The 25333-nt window shown below is 38.2% G+C and overlaps 1 pseudogene; it reads right to left on the bottom strand.

Annotated features, from left to right (window-relative positions):
* Positions 1-815: 815 nt before the first annotated feature.
* Positions 816-17354, bottom strand: LOC122089518 (annotated as a pseudogene).
* Between the last annotated feature and the right edge of the window lie 7979 nt (positions 17355-25333).

The raw sequence follows: 25333 nt of genomic DNA, 5'->3' as shown, positions 1-25333 counted from the left end.
TTTTTAAAAGGGTCGGTTTGTCGAATGAATTGTTCCGCTTTTTTTTTTCGAGAAACAAGCGAAACAAGTAAAACTTGTTTCGTCATTCATGTTTCTTGAAGCATAAATTGTTATAAATTTCAATTTATGCTCCAAGAAACAAGTAGAACACAACACTTTTACCAAACGGTATTTATGCCATTTCTGTGTTTCTGAGAACAAGAAAACACAGAAACACGTTTCTGGTTACATTATCAAACGGGCCCTTAGTTTTGCTATCCTGCTTGGAAATATGACAAATTATAAAGCAGAATTCTCCTCCCTATTTATTGGTCTGAAGTATGTAAAGGAGATGGGTAAGGAGAGGCTATGGGTGGAATGTGATTCACAGGCAGTGGTGGAGGTTGTCCTTAGGAAATCTATTCCTTGGGAGTTTCTTCAACAATGGAGATTATTCAATCCCTTTCTCGAATCTATTACTTGGAGGTTAACGCATTGTTTTAGGGAGGGGAATCACAAGAAGTGTTAGTTTGGAGCTTGAAACTAAACTAGAAGCAGCAGCCTAAGCTCCCTTGATAAAAAAGGATCCAGAAATGGAATAAAAGTTGCAATTCCATGACAGGAAAATGGCTATTTCAGTGATGTTTCAAATGGACGACTAAGAACATCTTTCTTTCTCAAAGTCAACTTCACCCCTTCATAAATCGCTTAAGAGTTTTTTTTTCCTTGAATTAATTAAAGGGTAAAAACAAAAGACTTTATTATTTCATGACATATTATCAGTAAATATTACAAACAATAGATAGATCAAACTCTAGCTATCTAGGGTAATGTGATTATGCAAAAGGCTCATCCCTATTGCATGCATTTTGTAAAGAGATTGGTGGGTCTGAAAATTTTCCGGTGGCAATTTGGTCGACAATAAATTTATTAGCTGCCTCAGTTAAATGGCTTCCATCCCAGTTAACTCTAACAGAAGGGTTTGCGCAAGAACCTATGAATGTTGGTTTTCCATCCACAACTACTGTTTGCCCACACCATGCGGTATTGCTGAAGTTATATCTGCCTCCAAAGCCACAACAAGCTACCAGTGGTTGCTGAAATCCCACAAGAAGAATCACAAATGTGTCAATCATCTCTCTCTCTCTCTCTCTCTCTCTCTAAATATTAGATGATGATGACTTACCAAAGTCCTGAGGTTGGCTCATGAGGAGGTACTTTATAGAGTAATGTCCACATATGTGATGGCAGCCAAGGGAAGTTGCTTTCTCATTTCCACAACTTCCTTCAACATCTGATTGAAGTATTGTGATACCTCATTATAAGGAGTTGTACAACCAGCTTTATCTATGTCAGATGCATTACTCACTGGAAAGTTTGTAAGGATATATGCAAAACAGCCAATAGGACCTATGTTATGGATCCAGAATGATCTCCCTCCTAAATCATACACTGCCTGCAAATTAGAACCACATCCATCCATGAGATATAAAATCAAACTAAAAACCATTTATTGAAACCGAACCAAGCCATTGACATAGAACTCATGAAATCGTTTAAGTGGTCTAATGTTGGTTTCAAAATTGAGATCGTTTAGTTGAATGGTTTAAACTGAACTGAACCCTTTAAACTGATGACAAACTAATTAAAACCAATAAATGGATACATAGTAAGTTAAGTCATTCAATGTCAAGTTTACATCCATTTCAGTAAAAAATTAAAAGGGAAAAAATGCATTTGAATAAAAAATAAAAAAATTAAAATTAACAATCTTGATTTCATTATCTAAAACGGTTTGTTAAACAATTCAGTTTGGGTTTAACCTAATATAGTTTGCAAGCCATTTGCTCGTGGGCTGGGTGGCCCAATTGCAACACAATATACAAATCCATATTGTGACTAATGAAAACTTAATAACCTCAACAACAGATACACACCTACAATACTACTAGCCTAGGAAATAATGAATTTACCAGGTTATTAAGATGGTTCAAATATTATTAATTACCTGAATATTCTTGGAGAGCTTGCTAATTACATCGGGAATGTCAGCTTTAATTTCCTCTAGAGATTGGTTGCTGAAAAAACCCAAACCGATATCATTTTGACTAATATCAAATGTGTACAATGCTTGACCAAAAAACTCCTCCTTAGGTACTGCTACATGGTTTATAGCAACAGAGGGTTTTTAACTAATTAAATAATTACCTCGGTTCCTGATTAACTGTGATCTGGATTTGAATTGTTGGAACTGGGAGACTTGCACATCCAAGTAGAAGGGGCTGGGTCCTCTCCCAGTTCGGCTTTTATCCGACGGCCTGATTGTTGCCCCAGATACTGCGAAATTAGCACCGTGGATGAAGCCAGTTCCCAATGAATCGAGATACGCACTGAGGTTAGGTAATCCGAATCTTTCAGCTGATCAAAATATTCATTATTTTAACAACAATGATCAAGTCAATAACTGTTCCATTGCCTTTGCATTAACAATAATAGATTAGATGCAAAAATAGGATTCATGTAGCCATCTCTTTGTTTGCAGATTTTTAGCTCAAAAGAAAAGGGAATAGGGGGAGGGGGACTCCTTAAAGCTTAATCCCATTGCCGATAACTCATACTATTTGATCTATCCAAACACTACTTCTTAACTTCATAGCCCATGGCAATGGCCTATTTCAGTCTCCCAACCTAAACGGCTTGAAAGCAAAAATCACAAGTTTGAAGGGTATTCTGAGTCTGAGGTTTTCCCTACCAATATTAGGAGTGGCAATGGGGTGGCTTCGATAGAGACTCGCCCTACTCCACCTCTAATGAGGTGGTTTTGTATCACCGAGATAGGGTTGGTGTGGCAAGGTTTAATAACCTGAATTGGGATCTTGATCACTCCCAGTTGATTCAGGTCTAGATTGGTTCAATTCGGCCCTGGAATTGATACAGAAGCAGCTTGTGTTCACACCCAGCTATGCCTGGGTGTAAGTAGTGCGGACGGAGTTCCTTCCCCCCCACCCTTCAACAAAAAATCTAGCAAATAATGAAACAAAGTTTAATTTCTACCCATAAAATCAATGGTGAGCCTTCCATCTGAAGGTCTTCCAACAGGCATGTGAAAAAAGGTCTCCCCATAGGGTGGGGTGACAAGAGAGAAGACAGCGGAATCAGCTCCTGTATCAGTATTTGAGTCCCCAAAGTTGAAGATTGCCTGAAAATTGCAACTTGTATTTGAAGCCAAGGCTGGAACACTTAAAATTACTATGGAAGACAACAACCCAATATAGAAAGGTGTGATCAGAACAAGTTAACCAAAGCTATGAGCATAATCCATCATCTTGAGAGACTAAAAGCTGAAAAGCAGTAGAGACTAGACAGGATAGTATTACTATAGAGAACTGGTAGAGTATATATAGAGAGAGAAGACAACATAATTATTGAACTGCTTACTAGCTAAAATGCTAAATGGAGTAATACCTGTTCGTTTCCATTAAATTTTGGAAACAGTTTTTCTGTTTTGATTAACAAAATTAAACAGAATCTTTACTAAAATTAATGTCTAGTTGTATTTCTACAACTCTTTCAAAGTTTTCAGACTTTCTAACAAAAGAAATCCAGAGAAGAAAAACCGAAATTGAGAGGATCTAGGAGACCAGCTAGTAGAGAAAATAAGGAAACATTCAGTGATAACATATTCACTTTATTTTAATTCCAATGATCGTTGGATCCAATGTCTACTCTACACTTTATATTGCAGCAGTGGACAAACAAAACCAATAAATAAATATATTTTTTTATTGAACGAACCAATAAGAAAAGGCATCAAAGTTTGGCCTCTCAGAATATTTGGTGGCCCTCCCGGACCATGTTGCGTCAGAGATTGCTTTTGATGCTTTGGATAGGCACCGTTTTTTATTCTTCTAAGCATTTTGCTTGCTCTCTCTGCTGATGGCCATTCCGAAGGTGGAGTTTGCAAGTTGGCTTAGGTGTTTCGGCCTCGTCCTTTTGTTCCATTGTTTCTTGTATTTCTCTTCTTTTTAATAAAATTATCTTTTAGCAAAGGAAAAAGAAAAAAAAAGCCAATAAATAACTACACAATGGTATGTGATAATTAAGTAGAGATTTGATTTTTACCCCACAAAAAAGTCAACATTTTATTTGATTCACTGGGGCTGGAATGACTGGACATCTTGGAATCCATAGCTGATTTTTTACCAAATTTTGCAATTTTTTAATTAATAATTCAAGACATATCCAGCTAAATAATATGTAAATCTAATATATTCTATTATTATCAAGCATATCAGATTTCATTTTCAGCATTAATTTCCCATGGATTGACCTATGGCAAGGTCATATGTTTTTATCTTTTGCTTATCATAGTTATCAAAAATGGAACAGAAAAAAATGTATTCCGAAAGTACACGTTCTAAATGGCATAAAACGTTGAACAGTAATGTAGGAAAAGATGAAAAAAGGGGAAACAGATGGTATGAGTTTACTATATATATTTTACCACCCATTATCAAGTTCCTAGACATATAATCCAACATCCAAAACACGTTATCCACATCAATTCAATTTTTGTTTAATGACTAGAGCTACGATAGATTACTTGCAAATCTAATTTGCTTTCTTATGCCGGTCGTAAAGTTTCAAGCCAATCTGTTCTGGCCTCTATTCCAACTTACCTTTTATCTAACTTTGTCTTCCCACTTAAAATTTGTAGGAATATTGACTCTATTTGTTCTCGTTTTTCCGAATGGGGACAAGGGGTACTCTAAAAAACTTCATCTGATTGCTTGGAGTAAGATGTGTTCTCCTAAATCAATTGGAGGATTATGCTTAAGAGATTATGCTAATCAAAATAAAGCATTATAATTGAAATAGGGGTGACGGTTACTTATGAGGGAGATGATCTTTGGGTTAAGCTTTTTGAGTCAAGTATTTTATTGCAAATCTATTTTTTATCGAAAAGTTATAGGGAAGAGGGAGTCTTGGTGTTGGAAAAGCATTGGCAGCATCTTACCTATGTTGCAGAAAATTGTCTATATAATAGTGGGTAATGGAAGGAATAATTGTTTTTTGAGAGACCCTTGGATACCTTATTTACCTATGTTTCATCTTCCTATTGATTGTATTTTCCTTCCTTCTTTTGATCAGTAGCTAGATTTTATTTTTGATAACCAGTGGAATGTGTGAACTTGTATCTCCTTGTTTACCCTCTAATCTTGAATGTGTGAGTTTTTTATCTTCTTGGTTACCTTCCAATCTTATATGCAAATTGGTAGTGAGATTTCTTCACTTCTTACAGCACTTTTTTGGGGAGATGACCCCTTGGAGCCATTCTTTTTCTACTTTCACTCCCATGTGGTGAAATTTTTTTTTTTTTTTTTTTTTTTTTTTGGAAACTTCATATCCATCCGAAATTTGAAATTTTCTTTCAGAGAGATCTTTTTTTTTGCTAAAAGGATGAGAATTTCATTAAAAAAGGAAAATAAATATAGAAAAAAGCAAAGGAAATGGATTTTTAACCTCCACCTTCGGCATTGCCATCAGCAAAGGAAAAAAACCCATTATTAATCAAACCTACATCTAGGCCTAGAATCAGATTCATGACTGATCTCATCCCTTATATGATTGGGAAAAATTACATTCCTTTCTGTTAACCTTTTCTTAGCAGCTTCCTTAGCTAGAAAGTCAGCAATGCAGTTTGCTTCTTTGAAACATTGAGAGATTTTCCATGTTATGGAGCTCAAGTAGGGCTGCAAAGAGTTCCATTGCTGCTCAACGCACCAAGGGATACTTCTTGCTTGGACCGCAGTGACCATTCCAAAAGAGTCACTCTCAATCCTAAGCAGACTAACTTCAAGGTCTTTCACCAGACTTAGGCCTTCCATCAGAGCTTTAAACTCAGCCATATAGTTCGAATGGATACTGATGAAAGTTTTGAAAGAGCCCAATATAGCCCCATTATTGTTTCTGGTTCTAGTGGAGTGCTGAGAAATGCGGGATTCTTCCAATCATGCATAGGGTTACACTAAAAACTGGGCCCCATTTATAGTGTAATCCCGCATTTATAGTGTTACCCAGTTTTTTGGAAGTTTTTTAGTGTAACCATCCACATTCAACTTCTTCCAATCATGCATAGGGTTACACTAAAAAACTTCCAAAATGCGGGATTCTCATATCGAACACATTTGAAGCCCAAGTGTTCGGCAGCAAATGAGATCAGTTGGATTTTTTATTTGATCATGAATAATAACATTGGGTCTACTGGAATCTTGCTTTATTCTTTCAAAAAAGAGAGAGCAATCAAGCTGTGTACCTTCGAAACGCCTGGTATTTCGTTCGCTCCATAAATTGTCCGTCACAATGATAAGGCCCATTACCCAAGCATCCTTTAGCAATAAAATTCTATGCTTTCTATTCCACCACGGAATTAAAGCATCAATGTTTTCGATACTAGGCCAAGCAACACCAAAACAATTGAGGAATTTATCCCAAATTTTTAATGCAAAGCTGCATCTCAAAGTGAGACAAGCACAAATTGAAAATAGAGACAACTGGAATCCCTTTCGCAGAGAATGCATCATCAGTGGGCTGTTTGCAATGCAAGAGGCGCCGCCCAAATGTAGATTGCCTTGGTTGCGAAAAGTTATTCCAAACAATGGGATGCCAAGGTACTTTTGGGTTGTGTTTCCTAATTTCCTCCCAAGCCAACGAGGAAAAAGCTCCCGAGGTAGTGCAGCTTCAGACGCACCTATCTTTACATCATGGTGAGGCAGGCAGATGGAGCGAGCTTCTTCAAAACATGCTTGTAATGGGGGAAACCGAGCTGTAGGGATTTCCCAATGGTGGTTGTTTATCAAGCTCGCCACCTTCAAAGAAGAACCTTTGGTGATTTCAGGGTTGATGCCACAACTTTCAATGATTGATTTTTGGCCAATCCAGTTGTCATGCCAGAGATTCACGTCATTACCATTGCCAATAATCCAGCGCTCTCTGCTTTGGACAAAACTCTAAATTTTCCGCATACCTGGCCATACGGAAGAAGATTTATAGCAATCTCTAAGATTTCCATTTGTGAGAAATCGAGCTTTAAAAATTCTGCTAATTCCAGAGGAGACATGCTTGATGTTCCACAATTGTTTGCTAAGGAGAGATTTATTTATGTCCCAGAGGTGACAAATGCCCAAACTGCCTTCATCCCTAGGCCTGCAAACTTTGTCCCAACTAACTATCACAGCCTTGGAACTATCTATATCACTCGTCCAAATGAAATTCCGCATCCATTTTTCCATTAAGGAAATAAGGGAGTTTGGCCACCAAAAAGTCGACATACTGTGAACTGGCATACTTGGATCACTAAGGGCACCAATTGAACTCGACCAGCTATGGAAATAAGCTTTCCTATCCATCCTACCATTCGATCTTCCACCTTGTCGACAACAGAGAGGAAAAATTGTTTTTTTTACCCTACCTTCGAAAATTTGAACCCCAAGATATTTAATAGGAAAATTGCAGACCGAGATACCTATAGCATCTAAGATATTTCTTATCCGAGCAGGGCTGATCTTCCCCATAAAGAGCTTGCTTTTGTCATGGTTTATCCATTGGCTAGAGAATTCTTGATATTTCGTCAAAAAAGTATCCAGATTCTTCACATGTTTAATGGAAGCATTCACGAATATAAATATGTCATCAGCAAAAAAAAGATGGATTGGCATCAACTCACCGTGAGAGCCTTGTAAAGGTTTGATTTTCCCCTCCTGAACCATTCTGCTCATGCCTCTACACAAAACCTCCACGGCAAGAATAAAAAGATTTGGAGAGATCGAGTCTCCTTGACGCAAGCCTCTTTCAACATTAAAATAACCCACAAGACCTCCATTTAATAAGATGGAAATTTTTGATGAAGAGAGGATCTGATAAATCCAGTTCACCCACCTCTTAGAGAAAACAAAACGCCTTAGAACATGGAATATAAAATCCCATGAGAAGGTGTCGAATGTTTTTTGAATGTCAATCTTGATCCCCATGCCCCCTCCTTGGGTTGCAGAGAACATGACATTTGCCATTTCAGATGCCAGGCCAATATTTGTCCGGATCAGTTTCCCCTTCTGAAATGCCCCTTGCTCTTCAGATATTAGTTTAGGCAATAAAAAAGACATCCTTGTGGCTAAAATTTTTTATATTACTTTGCATAAAAAAATCCCCCATGCAGAGGGGGTGAAATTTATCCAAGGTGGAAGCACCATCAACTTTGAGAATTAAAGCAAGAAAATTGTTGTTGATACCAGTGGCCATGCTCTCATGAATGAAGAATTCCTTGATAGCACGAATAAAATCATCATCTACAACCTCCCAACAATGTCTGAAAAAATATCCAGGGAAACCATCTGGACCTGGAGAGCTATCTGGATCCAGGTCCCAGATTGCCCTCTTGATCTCCACAGGGCCTGGGATCGAGTCTAAGGTAAGCCTATCCACATCATCCACTAGATTTGGAATTGCATCCAAGAGCACCAAGTGATCAGAGGCGGCGAATGCTTGTGAAAGGCTTCAAAATATTCAATCATGTAGCTGGATATCCCATCTCTATTAAAGATTTTTGACCCGTCAGGGCGCTACACCATTCTGATCATGTTTTTGGCTCTTCTAATCTTAGTATAGAGATGGAAAAATTTTGTATTCCTGTCCCCTTGCTTCAACCATTTAACTCGAGATTTTTCTGCCCACAATTTCTCATGATTTTTCAAAGCAGTTAGGTAAGCTGTTTTTGCATCGGCTTCCTTCTCGAATAAAGCATCATCCATACCTGAAGCTTGGATTTGGTTCTGGTATTTTGTACTGAGGACATTTTATTTTGATTGAACCTCTCCTCCAATTCTAGAAAACTCAAAATCTCTGCCAATCCTCTCTCTTCCTTGCATAATACCCCACCTCATTCTCTACGCAACCCTTGCCGCCCTTCCAACCCCCTTATCTGAACCGTTTTTCTAAATCCGTTTCCTTGCAGTGTATGTTTTTTCAATCAAACAAATACAAGAGGAGTGTATTTTTATACCTGAAGCCTGATCCAAAGTGTATGTTCCTCTTACTTTTGCCTTTTTATATATGTTTACAGAGTTTAGTGCTTATGTTGGATTACTCAGCATTAGATGGTGATCAGGTTGATAACCTCAATTTGTCCAACAAAAGAGGACATACAAGCTACAACTACTTCAGGTGGGAAGAATTTGTTGACTTATCAATGTTACTTAAATTATCTTTATTAGTATTATTAAGGATTAAATTATCTTTATTAGTTAAGGTTAGATTTTTGATATACTTGTGGGCATACCAATTTCACCCATTATTTCATTTATCCTTGTGGTCAAACTAAATAGGATTTTTACTCCTTTCACCTTATACTGTACTTATAGTGCCATGCTCATATCTACAATGGGGATAAAGAAAACTTAAGGAGATGTGAACAGGTTAGGGGACTTCTGCTTCCTTTACTTTCTCTTCTCATTATTACATTTCATTGTCTACGAATTGGCAAGGATTAACTTCTCTTTCCATATTGTAGGCTTTCCGAACTCAGGATGCGCCAAGGTGGAATCTAATCTGTGACACTTGTTCTCTCGATTTTTCAAGTATTACAAAAATAGAGGTTATGGTTTCAATGTTCAAACGTAATTTTTTTAATAAATTGAAGTTTGAAATCACTTAGTGGTGGTTGTGGATGCTTGTTGTATCTTTTTATTGGGTAGCGTAGTAAATTCACATGCTTCCATTTTCCCTTAATAGGAGCATCATAGTGGGAAAAAAAAAATAGGATTTATTAGCTATGGAATATTATATTTCAATTTGGTTTTCTTTATCTTTCTTTAATAATGGTTTTTATTATTTAAATATTGGTCTTTAACTCAATTGGTAGAGTACTTGTACTATAGGAAATGGTTCTATACCTCAAGAAGATGGTGGTTCAAATCCACCAAGTCCTTTATCTATATTTTGATTTAAATCTCAATGGTAATGTCATGAGAATAACTGGATTTTTAGATAGGAAAAACATTGCAAATTTTTAAATGAATTCTGGAGGAGGGCTTTGGTTATGAATTTTTACAATTTTGAGTGATAAAGTTTATTTGAAATAATATTAACTTTGAGTTGAGTCACTTAACTCTCTCTCTCTCTTTCACTCACACACACACACACAACAAAGCGACATGTGCATTTGCACTTGCATATTTACTAGTATATATTATACTACTATTAAAAAGTACATACTCCCTGTCTTTGGTATACTTTTTCAAAAAGACAAGAAAATCATTGACATCTACCCAAAAAAATTTCCAAATGACCAAAAAACCCCTCAAAATAGAAGACAAAAAAATAATAATTATATATCTCTCCCCCACCCCTTTGTGCTCCACGTTTTTTCATCCTATAAGAGATTTAAATATGGAGTTAGATAAAAAATAAAAATGGAGGGAGAGATTTTAGGAGCTTTTTTTTTTTTTGGGGGGGGGGGGAATATGTCTACTCCATAGATTAACTCTCTCTCCCCCCCCCTTGTGCTCCACTTTTTTTATATCCCTCCTTTGTTATCATTTTATTAAATAATTATAGAGATTTAAGTATGGAGAGAGAGAGAGAGAGAGAGAGAGAGAGATTTAAGGAGACAAAATATTTAAATCCCTAATTCAATGTTATTATTATGAAAGCCCTAATTCAGCTTGCCACCTCACCTCATGGTTACCCCTCATAAAAAAATATTTAAATTCAATGTTAACATTCCTAGAAACCCTTAAACGTTGGAGATAAAAATTTATTTGGGGATAGGGAGGTTTTAAAGGAAATAAACCCTAATAACTAGGAATCAAATCATGGGCACATAATAACACACAACAAGGGTGGTTTAAAATAATAATAATAATAATAATAATAACAATAATTAGGAATCAAATCGTTTGCTCGTCCTTAATCTCTCTCTCTCTCCATCCATAGTTAATTTTGTCAATTTCTCCATAATTACCTCCTTAAATCTCCCTAATTTTTATCCGCCATCTTTGTGATACACGTTTTATTATTATTATTCTTTTAATGGCATAATAATAAAATCCCTAAATAATGATCCCATGGTTTGATTCCAAATTATTAAAGATTTTTTTAAACCTCCCCATTTACAAAATAATTATGGAGAGATTAACAAAATTAAATATGGGTGGAGAGAGAGAGAGAGAGAGAGAGAGAGAGAGAGAGAGAGAATTATGGAGGCCAGTGAGGGAGTGAACAATTATGGTCTCCATTAAAAAAAAAAAGAAAGACATGGAACCATTATTCTCTCTCTCTCTCTCTCTCTCTCTCTCTCTCTCTCTCTCTCTCTCTCTCTACAGTTTATATAAATACTATCTCTTCAGCTCCAATGGAAGAGACTCTATCTATCTAGGACAGATTTGAAATTGTTGAGTTTAGGATTTGGAATCATAAGAGGGAGGAGTCTGCAAAATAGGGGAAAACAGAAAATGACAGACAAAATCGTCTTGGGTGCTGTCCTGACAAAGGAAGAACAACATTTCCTACTAGCTTGGTGAAAACTCTCTTCTTTGTCATTTCCTACTAACAGCATTTCAACTTTCCTATACTCTGTTTGTTGCCGGTATATTTAAGAATAAAATATTCTTTGTAACTGTTTCAAGGATGCCCACCTCAGAGAATCCGGCCAGAGTGAAGAAAATGCAATTAAACAACTTCATTACCTTCTGGAGGAGAGAAAGCCAGAGCCACCATTGTTGGTTCTAGATGATGTTTGGGAAGAATCAATTTTTATGTTTATCTTGCTCTGGTGTCAATTCAATAACCAACCCCTTCCCCACCCCCTCCCCCTAAAGAAAAAAAAATAATAAATAATGGGGTTGTAGAGGAAGATGAATTCTTGTACCTCAAAATACAGATTACTCCTTGGGTCCAACCAAGTTGTAGCTCTAAATTCATTCTCTTAGTTTTTATTTTTTTAAGAAATTAATTTTCATATGATGTATACTATACACCTACGGAATGCATCAATTGATCAATAAAACTATTGTATTTCTTATTTTCCATACATTTTTACCAGGTAGGATTAAGAAGCTGGGCACAACCACACTGATGACCAAGCAAAGGATTGGAGTTAAATGATCCCTTATGTCATTGTCAAATGTGCTTACTAACTAAAACTTGGTGAGGAATATGAAGGGGAATTGTTATGTCTCTGTAGATTCTTATTTTTTGAACCTGAAGCATTGTGTCTTGTTCACATATATGGGACCCTTCCATTAGTGAACTATAGGCAGGAATTGTATTTTCCACACAATCAAAAATGAAAATAATCTTCATTAGACCCAAAGTTCTACAGAATAGAACGAAGTAATATTACAACAAGAATTACCAACTATTTTTACTCTCTCTCTCTTGGGATGGTGAGATGAGACTAAAAGAAGTACCCAGGTGATTGATAATAGCATAGTAAAATGTATGAGCTCACTAGCAGAGAGAAGGAAGCTTGAAGGAGACTATCCCACGTGCATTTGCATGCGTATTTTTACTAGTATATATATATATATAAGTACTATCGTCGAGTAGAGCAAGTTAGTTGTGAAATTTGGGGGTTTTCATTTTAAGTTTTCTGGGCGAGTTTTCTTGCAACAATTTGGGTGTTCTTGAGAGAGATCTCAATTGTATCTTTTCTTTCAACATGGTAAATCATCTTCTTCTTCGCCTGAGGACGTAGCACACCACATTGGTGTGTGAACCTCATTAAATCTATGAGTCTTGTGTAAATTTGTATTTCTTTTCTTTGTATTTATTGGTGTTTCTTCTAACCAAAGATCAATTCCATTTTTGTTTAATGACTAGAGCTATGATTGATTAGTTGGAAATCTAACTTGCTTTCTCATTGTGGTCGTAAAGTTTCAACCCAATCTGTCCTTGCATCGATACTAACTTACCTTATCTCTAGTTTTGGCTTCCCACTTGAAATTTATGAGAATATTGACTCCATTTGTTTCTCATTTTTGGAATGGGGATACGGGGGTACTCTAGCAAACTTCATCTAATTGCGTGGAGTAAGATTTGTTCCCACAAGTCAATTAGGAGGGTTAGGCTTGAGAGGTTTTGCTACTCAAAATAAAATGTTATTTTTTAAATTGGGGTGGCAGTTACTTTTTGAGGGAGATGTTCATTGGGTTAAAATTTTATGAGTCAATATTTAATTGTGAATTTATTTTTATCTGCAATTTATATTAAAGGTGGGGTCTTGCTGTTGGAATAGCATTGCTAACATCTTACTTTTTTTTTTTGCTAGAAGGATGAGATTTCATTAAGAAAGGAAAAATTATAAAGAGGACAAAAGGAATGGGTTTTTTACCTCCACCTTCGGCATTGCCATCAGCAAAGGAAAAAAACCTAAATTAATCAAACCTATATCTAGGCCTAGATTCAGCATCATGACTGATCTCATCCCCTATATGATTGGGAAAAATTACATTCTTTTCAGATAATCTAGTTTTTGCAGCTTCCTTAGCTAGGAAATCAGCAATACAATTTGCTTCTCTAAAGCAGTGAGTGATCTTCCAAATTATAGAGCTCAGGTATGGCTGTATCAAGTTCCATTCCTGCTCAACAAACTAAGGAATTGCTTTTGCTTGGACAGCAGTGACCATTGCAGCCGAGTCACTCTCAATCCAGAACATCTAACACCTAAATCTTTGGCCATATACAAACCGTCCATCAAGGCTTTGTACTCAGCCACGTAGTTCGAATGGATTCCAATGATGACTTTAAAAGTACCCAAAACAGCCCCATTGCTGTTTCTCAGAACTCCACCAGATCCAGCTCTTCCTGGATTTTCAAGAGAGCAACCATCCACTTCCAGCTTCGATCAGTTGCACATAGGTTTGCACCAAAATACCTCAAGTATGCGAGATGCTTGACTGGACCCCATTTGCAAACCAAGTGTTCGGCAGCAGATAAGATCAAATGGAGAACCAGTGCTGCGACAAGATTGGACTTTGGGAGTGTCCAATTGCTTGTAAGGTCGGGTGCAATTTCTTCCATATTTTTAATGTTGGATGGCCTCAATCGAGTTCTCTCACTGAGCTAGCTCAATGGTGGTTCTCCATGGCAAGCTCAGTCCCTTTAAAAGAGGCGTGGCTGGCTGAATTTTTACTTATTCCCTATCCTATTTGGTATGAACGAAATAGAAGACGATATGATGAGAACGGGTATCTATCTAGTCTAATTTTGAAGACGGCCCTGAGTAATATTAGGGAGTCATCTCATGTGAGGGCACTTCTCTCGTGGTCAATGATCAATTTCCTTCTGTCTAGAAGCCTGAATTTTAAGGTACAATTTACCTCTGCATCTCTTGCAATTGAGGAGCTGAAGTGGACTAGACCTATTGTTGGATGGGTCAAGTTGAATATAGATGGGTGTTCTCTAAGAAATCCAGGTTTGTTAGGGGTTCGTGGAGTGGTTCGTAATTGTTCTGGATTAGTGTTATTTAGTTTTGCTATCCCGCTTCGAAATATGACAAATTATAAAGTAGAATTCTCCTCCCTATTTATTGGTCTGAAGTATGTAAAGGAGATGGGTGAGGAGAGGCTATGTGTGGAATGTGATTCACAAGCAGTGGTGGAGGTTGTCCTTCGGAAATCCATTCCTTGGGAGTTTCATCAACAATGGAGATTATTCCATCCCTTTCTCGAATCTATTACTTGGAGGTTAACACATTGTTTTAGGGAGGTGAATCACAAGAAGTGTTGGTCTGGAGCTTGAAAATAAACTAGAAGCAGCAGCCCAAGCTCCCTTGATAAACAAGGATCCAGAAATGGAATGAAAGTTGCAATTCCATGACAGGACAATGGCTATTTCAGTGATGTTTCAAATGGACGACTAAGAACATCTTTCTTTCTCAAAGTCAACTTCATCCCTTCATAAATCGCTTAAGAGTTTTTTTTTCCTTGAATTAATTAAAGGGTAAAAATAAAAGACTTTATTATTTCATGACATATTATCAGTAAATATTACAAACAATAGATAGATCAAACTCTAGCTATCTAGGGTAATGTGATTATGCAAAAGACTTATCCCTATTGCATGCATTTTGTAAAGAGATTGGTGGGTCTGAAAATTTTCCGTGGCAATTTGGCCGACAATAAATTTATTAGCTGCCTCAGTTAAATGGCTTCCAACCCAGTTAACTCTAACAGAAGGGTTTGCGCAAGAACCTATGAATGTTGGTTTTTCATCCACAACTACTGTTTGCCCACACCGTGCGGTATTGCTGAAGTTATATTTGCCTCCAAAGCCACAACAAGCTACCAGTGGTTGCTGAAATCCTACAAGAAGAATCACAAATGTGTCAATCATCTCTCTCTCTCTCTCTCTCTCTCTCTCTCTCTCTCTCTCTCTCTCTCTCATACACTACCTGCAAATTAGAACCACATGCATCCATACGGGCATAAAATCAAACTAAAAACCATTTATTGAAACCGAACCAAGCCATTGACATAGAAATCATGAAATCATTTAAGTGGTCTAATGTTGGTTTCAAAATTGAGATCATTTAGTTGAATGGTTTAAACCGAACTGAACCCTTTAAACTGATGACAAACTAATTAAAACCAATAAATGGAGACATAGTAAGTTAAGTCATTCAATGTTAAGTTTACATCCATTTAAGTAAAAAATTAAAAGGGAAAAAAGGCATTTGAATAAAAAATTAAAAAATTAAAATTAACAATCTTGATTTCATTATCTAAAACCATTTATTAAACAATTCAGTTTGGGTTTAACCTAATATAGTTCACAAGCCATTTGCTCATGGGCTGGGTGGCCCAGTTGCAACACAATATACAAATCCATATTGTGACTAATGAAAACTTAAGAACCTCAGCAACAGATACACACCTACAATACTACTGGCCTAGGAAATAATGAATTTACCTGGTTATTAAGATGGTTCAAATATTATTAATTACCTGAATATTCTTGGAGAGCTTGCTAATTACATCGGGAATGTCAGCTTTAATTTCCTCTGGAGATTGGTTGTTGAATAAACCCAAACCGATATCATTTTGACCAATATCAAATGTGTACAATGCTTGACCCAAAAACTCCTCCTTAGGTAACAAATTTGTGTAGATTCCACCTAGCAATAGATGATGAATAGGATTTGATGAACCGGTACTGCTACATGGTTTATAGCAATAGAGGGTTTTTAACAAATTAAATAATTACCTCGGTTCCTGATTAACTATGATCTGGATTTGAATTGTTGGAACTGGGAGACTTGCACATCCATGTAGAAGGGGCTTGGTCCTCTCCCAGTTCGGCTTTTATCCGACGGCCTGATTGTTGCCCCAGATACCGCGAAATTAGCACCGTGGATGAAGCTAGTTCCCAATGAATCGAGATACGCACTGAGGTTAGGTAATCCAAATCTTTCAACTGATCAAAATATTCATTATTTTAACAACAATGATCAAGTCAATAACTGTCCCATTGCCTTTGCATTAACAACAATAGATTAGATGCAAAAATAGGATTCATGTAGACATCTCTTTGTTTGCAGATTTTTAGCTCAAAAGAAAAGGGAATAGGGGGAGGGGGACTCCTTAAAGCTTAATCCCATTGCCTATAACTCATACTATTTGATCTATCCAAACACTACTTCTTAACTTCATAGCCCATAGCAATGGCCTATTTCAGTCTCCCAACCTAAACGGCTTGAAAGCGAAAAATCACAAGTTTGAAGGGTATTCTGAGTCTGAGGTTTTCCCTACCAATATTAGGAGTGGCAATGGGGTGGCTTCGATAGAGACTCGCCCTACTCCACCTCTAATGAGGTGTTTTTGTATCACCGAGATAGGGTTGGTGTGGCAAGGTTTAATAACCTGAATTGGGATCTTGATCACTCCCAGTTGATTTAGGTCTAGATTGGTTCAGTTCAGCCCTGGAATTGATACAGAAGCAACTTGTGTTCACACCTAGCTATGCCTGGGTGTAAGTAGTGCGGACGGAGTTCCCTCCCCCCCACCCTTCAACAAAAAATCTAGCAAATAATGAAACAAAGTTTAATTTCTACCCATGAAATCAATGGTGAGCCTTCCATCTGAAGGTCTTCCAGCAGGCATGTGAAAAAAGGTCTCCCCATAGGGTGGGGTGACAAGAGAGAAGGCAGCAGAATCAGCTCCTGTATCAGTATTTGAGTCCCCAAAGTTGAAGATTGCCTGAAAATTGCAACTTGTATTTGAAGCCAAGGCTGGAACACTTAAAATTACTATGGAAGACAACAACCCAATATAGAAAGGTGTGATCAGAACAAGTTTACCAAAGCTATGAGCATAATCCATCATCTTGAGAGACTAAAAGATGAAGATCAGTAGAGACTAGAGAGGATAGTATTACTATAGAGAACTGGTAGAGTATATATAGAGAGAGAGGACAACATAATTATTGAACCGCTTACTAGCTAAAATGCTAAATGGAGTAATACCTGTTCGTTTCCATTAAATTTTGGAAACAGTTTTTCTGTTTTGATTGACAAAATTAAACAGAATCTTTACTAAAATTAATGTCTAGTTATATTTCTACAACTCTTTCAAAGTTTTCAGACTTTCTAACAAAAGAAATCCAAAGAAGAAAAACCGAAATGGAGAGGATCTAGGAGACAAGCTAGTAGAGAAAATAAGGAAACATTCAGTGATAACATATTCACTTTATTTTTATTCCGATGATTGTTGGATCCAATGTCTACACTACACTTTATATTGCAGCAGTGGACAAATAAAACCAATAAATAAATATATTTTTTTATTGAACGAACCAATAGAAAAAGGCGTCAAAGTTTGGCCTCTCAAAATATTTGGTGGCCCTTCCAGACCATGTTGCGTCAGAGATTGCTTCTGATGCTTTGGATAGGCACCGTTTTTTATTCTGCTAAGCATTTTGCTTGCTCTCTCTGCTGATGGCCATGCCGAAGGTGGAGTTTGCAAGTTGGCTTAGGAGTTTCGGCCTCGTCCTTTTGTTCCCTTGTTTCTTGTATTTCTCTACCTTTTAATAAAATTATCTTTAAGCAAAAAAAAAAAGTCAACATTTTATTTGATTCACTGGGGCTGGAATGACTGGACATCCGGGAATCCAGAGCTGATTTTTTACCAAATTTTATAATTTTTTAATTATTAATTCAAGACATATCCAGCTAAATAATATGTAAATCTAATATATTCTACTATTATCGAGATCACAATGAATGATAGGTGTTTCGCAATCAAAATGAAGATATTCCAACGTAGCAGCTACATCAATGGCTATGTTTAACGGGTGAAGTGACGGGAGAGATGATGATGCCAGAGAATAGGAGGAATGGCGAAGAAGCAGATGATGATGGTGGGGCTCATGAGGATCTAGATAGAGGTCCTGCGCCCCAGGCAGCCATGGCTATGGGTGGAATAAAATCCGATGCACTGAGATCCAACCGCTCCTATGCTTAAGCGGTAGGGAATGCATCAAGGCCTGCGATCGACTCTCTTCTAGAACCGATTCAAGTAGGGGAGATTAGAAGAATCATAATCCCTCAACGGGATTACGAATCTAAGAGGCAGTCTTTCCGCTTTGCCCTTATTGGAAGGGTCAATTTCAGAGCTCTTTCTTTGGATGCTCTAAGAAAGGAGGCCGCAGACAAATGGAACCTAAGCCAGAGGGTTACTATGCATCCCCTTGGAAAGGGTTTTGTTATCTTCCAATTTCAATGTGAAGGGGATAAGGCGGCAGTCTGGAGAAGAAGCCCTATGAAAATAGGCTCGCAACTCATTCGTTTCCAACACTGGAAACCGGACTTCAACATCCATGTTAAGCAGACCTGGTCCAAGCTAATCTGGATACGATTCCCTGACCTCCCCTTAGAATATTGGCACGAGAATGTTCTCTTATCCATTGCAAAAGCTGTGGGGAGACCTGTTGCCCTGGATCACCATACCAAGCAGGGATTAATGGGTCACTATGCTAGAGTACTAGTTGAAATGGACACTACTGAAAATGCATCTCGCATAGAGGAGGTTCAAGTTGAACGTCTCAAACCCGATACAACGCGAGTTTTTGGATTCGGACAACGAGTGCAGTATGAAGATGACATTAGTCGATGTGGCTTCTGCAAGAGGTTGGGACATAAGGTGGGAGAATGTAGATCCAAGACACTTGAAGATGAAAAACAAGCTGCTATGGACAGGTCGGCCTCTGTACCTGGTGCAGTTTACGTTGAAGATAGAGTGGACTCGGTCCGAGTTGCCTCTCACACGGGTAGAACGCCCATTGTGGAAATCGCCCCTCATGATCCTCTTTCCATAATAGTAGCTTCACCTGCCAATCAAGTAGCTGGGAAGGAGGGCCACGATTTGAATGCAAACACTGAAAGAATGTCAATTGAGGAACTGCACAAATCTCCTTCTATTTGTGTTGGACAATCAGCCAATCAGAATGCTGAGAAGGGGGAGATATTCTGATTGTCTTGGATTCTTTGGCAACCAATCCTAAAGTTTGAGGAAACTCCAACTCAATGAGTTGTGGAGATATCTCTGTCCGCCCGTCTAATTCAGATTTGAATAACAATGTGGATGGATCCGGGTCGGACTCTGAGGATGTGGATAGTGTAGACCAATCAGGTGATGAGAGTCCATCTGACTCCACAGAGAACTCGGTGGAAAATGAGAGGGAGGAGGACGCTCCTACTGTCAGGGAACTTCCTCCTAGGCCAACAAGAAAGGGCAGGGCTTCCAAAGGTCGTGGAGCTTTGTCGTCGCTGAGGGGAGGTAGAAACGCATCTTCCACTCGTTCCTCACCAGAGAATGGGGTTTTGTAGCATGGTAGCTTCCTCTGCTCCTCCAGAAGGGATGGTAGAACGGCTTCTCACTATCAGGAGATGGAGAAGATAGACAATGCTCTCTATGCCCGAGAAAAGGGAATGGTCGTTTCTTCAAAAGAAGAAAAAAAAAAAAAGAAGAAGAAAGCAGGTCAGACTAGTAAGTCTGGCAACATTAATTAATTCATTATTTTCCAATGAAAGCCCTCTTTTGGAATATCAGAGGCGCAAAGAACGCTGCTGGTTTAAGAGCCTTATCATACTTTCTTCGAGAACATTCTCCTGATGTTGTTTGCGTTGCGGAGCCAATGATTAGTGAAAGTAAATTCCCTCTTTTGTTCTTTAAAAAATTGGGGTTCGAGTCTGATTTCATTCACAACTTCCGCATGGACAAGGTCCCTAATATATGGGTTATATGGAAACAAGGAATTCCTCACCCCTCGATCATCTCGGTGTCTGACCAGCAATTATCAATTACAGTGGATTGGTTAGGGAACTGTGTAGGCCTGACCTTTGTACATGCTAATTGTTTTAAGGTCAAACGGAGAGAGCTTTGGTCGGAGCTAGGTTTGGTGGTGAATCCAAATCTACCCTGGTCAGTGATAGGTGATTTCAATGCTACCCTTCTTTCGAACGAGAAAAGGGGACCAGGGAGATTTAATGCAAACTCAGCTGTAGAGTTCCAATCTATGGTGGATACTTGTCTTTTGATACAAGTACCCTCGCAAGGTAAGAAGTTTACCTGGACTAACAACCGCCAGCGAGGTAATGTAGCTGCGGTCCTCGACCGAAGTTTCTGCAATAGTAAATGGTTGGATATGTTTAAAAGTACTCTCCAAAGGGTCCTTCTAAGGTCAGCCTCTGACCATGCTCCCATTCTAGTAGTGTCAGATGCGATCACCAGACCAGGTAACATCCCTTTTAGATTTAATAATTTTTGGATGGAGCATGATCTTTTTGATAATGTAATTCAAGATGTGTGGAACCAGGAAATACCTGGAAATCATATTTTTACTCTTTCTCAGAAACTTAAGCAAGTTAAGTTGTATATCAAGCCTTGGGCGAGAAATTTTTTTCCCAATATTGATAACAAAGTAAAAAAAGCTTCTGATCACCTAAATTCTGTACATCAAGAAATTGAGGCTGTAGGGATGTCAAATGACCTTTTTGGTCGTGAGGCTGATGCCAAAACAGCTCTATTGAAAGCCACCCAGTTGCAGGACAATCTATGGGCTCAAAAAGCAAAGCAGAGGTGGATGAAAGATGGGGACAAAAATTTAAAGTTCTTTCACCTATCAGTGAAAATGCGACAGGCTCGTAATCAAATCCGCATTTTGCAGAATGCTGATGGGGAGTGGATGAATGACCAGCAACAATTGTCTTCATATAGTGTCAATTATTACAAGGAATTCCACAGCTTATCTCACACTTCTCCTCACCCTGAGTTGCTGGATTGCATTCCATGCATAATTTCGGACGATGATGCTCTTTATTTGGAGGTTGAACCATTTTCAGAGGAAATAAAAGAAGCTATTTGGGAATTAGACCCAGATAGCTCCCCTAGACCTGACGACTTCTCAGGGAAATTTTTTAGGCGGGTATGGCATATTGTTGAGGGTGATTTTTGCAAGGCTGTTTTGCATTTCTTCAGATGGGGAATCCTTCCAAAGGGTGTGAATAATTGTTTTCTCACTCTTATCCCTAAGGTGGTGGGGGCTACTTCTCTCGACAAGTATAGGCCAATTTGCATGGGAAATTATTTTTGCAAGGTGTTATCAAAAATTGTGGCAAGTAAAGTTGCAATTCTCCTGCCAAAGCTGATTTCGGAGGAACAAGGGGCATTCCAAAAGGGGAAGATAATTTCAGAAAACATTAGCCTTGCTTCAGAATTGGCTAATCTGATGCATTCCACGGTTAGGGGAGGTGGGTTGGGGCTCACGGTCAATGTACAGAAAGCCTATGATTCCCTATCCTGAGAATTTCTATTTGTTGTTCTTGGGAAGTTCGGTTTACCTCGGAAATGGATTACTTGGATCCAAGAAATTCTTTCATACTCAAGGATTTCGGTTTTAATAAATGGAGGTCCAGATGGGTTTTTTGGTGTGAGTCGTGGTCTTCGTCAAGGTGATCCGTTATCTCCTATTTTGTTTATTTTAGCTAAGGAAGTGCTCTGTAGAGGATTAAATAAATTGGCCTCGGAAGGATTAATAAAGTCGCTGCCGGGTCCAAGAGGTGCCTGCACCCCAACTCACCTATTATTCGCGGACGATATTTTCATTTTCATGAATGCGTCAGCTAAGTATGTTAAAAATCTGCATTTATTTTTATCAAAGTATCAGGAGTATTCTGGCCAACATTTTAATCTCGACAAGAGCAAAGCCTTCTTTGGGAAGGTCGCCCCCCACAGGAAACAATTCATCAGTAATTTTTTGGGAATTTAGGCCTCAAAATTCCCTACAAGGTATTTGGGTGTGGAAATCTTCAAGGGAAGAGTGAAGAAAAATCACCTTTTACCTTTGATAGATAAGATTAAATGCAGATTGGCTGCCCAGAAAGGGAAGCTCCTCTCGATGGCTGGTCGGGTGGAGTTGGTTCGATCAGTAATTTCTAGTATCCCTATCCATAATTTTACGGTTTATTGGTGGCCCCAGTCCATTATTAAAACTGTAGAGTGGTGGATGAGAAATTTTATCTGGTCGGGTCAAATTTAGGTGGAAAAAAAAATTGTGATAAAATGGGAGGACACTTGTAAGCACAAGGACAAGGGCGGCTTGGGTATCAGAAAACTGAGAGAGGTGAATAAAGCTTGTTTATGCAAGCTCGCCTGGCAGATTAAACATGAAGACAATATTATGAGCAAATTTTTTAGAGTAAGATTTATTCAGAAAGACGGCTCTCTTAGGAAGGGATACAAATCCTCCTCCATTTTGCCGGGGCTGAAGAGGGTGTGGAAATTCGTGTCGGACATGAAAAGATGGACAGTGGGAAATGGGGAAAAAATCATGTTCTGGACAGATAAATGGTTAGAAAACTCTTCCCTGGCAGAGTCTTCTAATTTGGAGCAGGAAATGTTCATAGGGAGGAATATGCGCCTGGAAAATTTTAATCGAAATGGTGAGTGGTGTTTCCCAAATGCTTCTTCGAAATTTCTTGCCGATACCTTTGAGAAGGCTAAAAGAATTTCTTTATTGCATATGGAGGATATGTGCCATTGGAAGCTATCAAATTCAGGGGCATTTTCCTTGAGATCAGCGTGGGAGGAGATAAGGGGGGAAAATCATAAATTCCCTTGGTTTTCTGTTATATGGAAATCCAAGATTTAGCCTCGTCAAGCTGTGTTTGGTTGGAGGCTTGCTCACAATCGGTTACCCACGGATGAGCCCCTTCTCCAAACAACCCAATGGTTTGGCACCTTGTCCGATCTCTCATTATGAATGAGGTCTGCATCAAAACCTAGCTAATTGAAAAATCTCTTTGGGAATTTTTGAACCTCTAGCATCGGTTCAGCGAAACTAACTATCTCCTGCGAATGCACCCTCACCAAATTTCCTAAGGCCAATCTAGTAGCTTTCTTCTTCGTGCCTCTAATATTCCAAAACATGATCTTCATAATCACTTTTTTAAAGGCGCCAATCTATTAGACTTTTTGGAAGCCTGCTCATGAGGAAAGGTATTCTTCCCTTCTGTTGCCTTTTTTCCATCTCACGACATACTCTATCCACCTCTGCCACATCTTCATGATACACAATCATTGCCCCATAATCCTAAGAAAGTAAATAACCTAAATTTTTTTTAATTATTTGTCATGATAAATAAGACATCATCCTAATAAAGCAACAATCCAAAGATCTCAAAACCCTTGTCCTGTTAAACAAAGAAATCTTTTATTGGCAAAAAAGGTAAGAGAGATCGGTGAGATTGTGAAAAGATATAATAGGAGTTTTGAGATGTCAATGACTCAATGTGAATAATATATAAAATTAAGTTAAAATCAAGGTCACAACTAGGGTCATAACCAGGGTCAACATAAGGGGCAAAAATCAAAGCCGGGTTTAGGCAGGCTGGGTGGGCCAAAGACATCAACCCTTACCCACCCTGACCTTGATTCAGGGTCAGAAATTTTAGGGCCAGGCTGGCCCTTAGGGCCAAAATTTTCGTGTTAGTACTTGTTTGAGATCAGGGCGGGCCAAGGGCAGGTCTGGACCATCAGGGCCAAACTTGTAGCCCTATGTAGGATGCAGAGCTGAAATTTCACAACTTCTTTTTGTAATTTTTTATTAATAAATTCAGCATCCAGGTAATTAATATGTAAATCTAATCAGATACTATTGTTCTCTAGAGAGAGAGTTAAATTGGACCAAGGGAGGGGAGTGATTCTTTGTATATATAATCAACGAGCTATCGTAATGATTTTGAGAATCCCTTCATATCTTACTCTTAAATGCGACCTCATCTCAAAATTATATTTGAACCCTATAAAAGATCATGCATTTACTGAAACTAAAGGCAACATAGAAAACCAAGAAATTAAACAATGGCAATGGTAGTGAGCACTAGAGTTGTTGTCATGGCCTTCCTCATTGTGTGCATGGTGATGATCACTACAAGTGAGCTCTTCTCCTTCTTATTTTCTGATAGTGCTGCTACTGAATGCTTGTTTTCTGACCAAGGTGATCACAAATTTTTCCTTTTTTTCTATATAATTTGTTTCAGATGGCCAGGCGCCTAATAGGGATTTCTGTTGCAAAGACTTCACATTCCCTCAAGGATGTGACATAAACAGTGCTGCTGCACAAAAAAATTGTGCTATATTTTGCAATGGAGGTTGTTCTGGTGCAACTGGGGCCTGTTCAGCGAGGGCAGGGAAGACCTTCTGCCAGTGTGGCCCAGGTGTGTGTATTTTTTTTTTTCTGCCACTACTTTTTGGTCCATTTATTATTTGGAATTTTTATTGACAGTTTACTTATTACTTACAACCTTTACCATGTCAAATAATTTGCAGCAAGACCTCCAGGAAGATGTCCGTGATGAACAAAAGATTCTCCCTCTAGACCTTGCAGTAGCAAGTCTCATGCACTGAGTTGCTTGCTCGATTTGGATTCCCTTAATAATGTTTATGAGTGATCCATTCTAATAAAAAGGGTCAAAACTTATTGATCAACTTGCTTATATACTTGTATTGAAAGGCATGATTTTTTTTTTCTTTTCAATTAGTTTCAATTCCTTTTAAATAGGACCATTTGAATATGAGGGGGAAAGATCCTCTCCAATCAATTGGGCCTCCAATTAATGATCCAACAGTTAGGAGGACCTGAGGATATGGACCCATTGTTTGTTGATTCCGGATCAAGTCCTCGTACAAGAGTGGTATGGTACCAGATCCAAACTTGGATTCCACTTACCACTTAAAGTGAAAACTAATTGAAAGAAGAGAGATTATGTGGAATAGAAGTGTGGATCAGGCAAAGTACGAGA

This window comes from Macadamia integrifolia, chromosome 9 (assembly GCF_013358625.1).
Source record: "Macadamia integrifolia cultivar HAES 741 chromosome 9, SCU_Mint_v3, whole genome shotgun sequence".
Lineage (NCBI taxonomy): Eukaryota > Viridiplantae > Streptophyta > Magnoliopsida > Proteales > Proteaceae > Macadamia > Macadamia integrifolia.
Note: the sequence above shows the minus strand (reverse complement) of the source record. Positions and strands in the feature narration are given on the sequence as shown.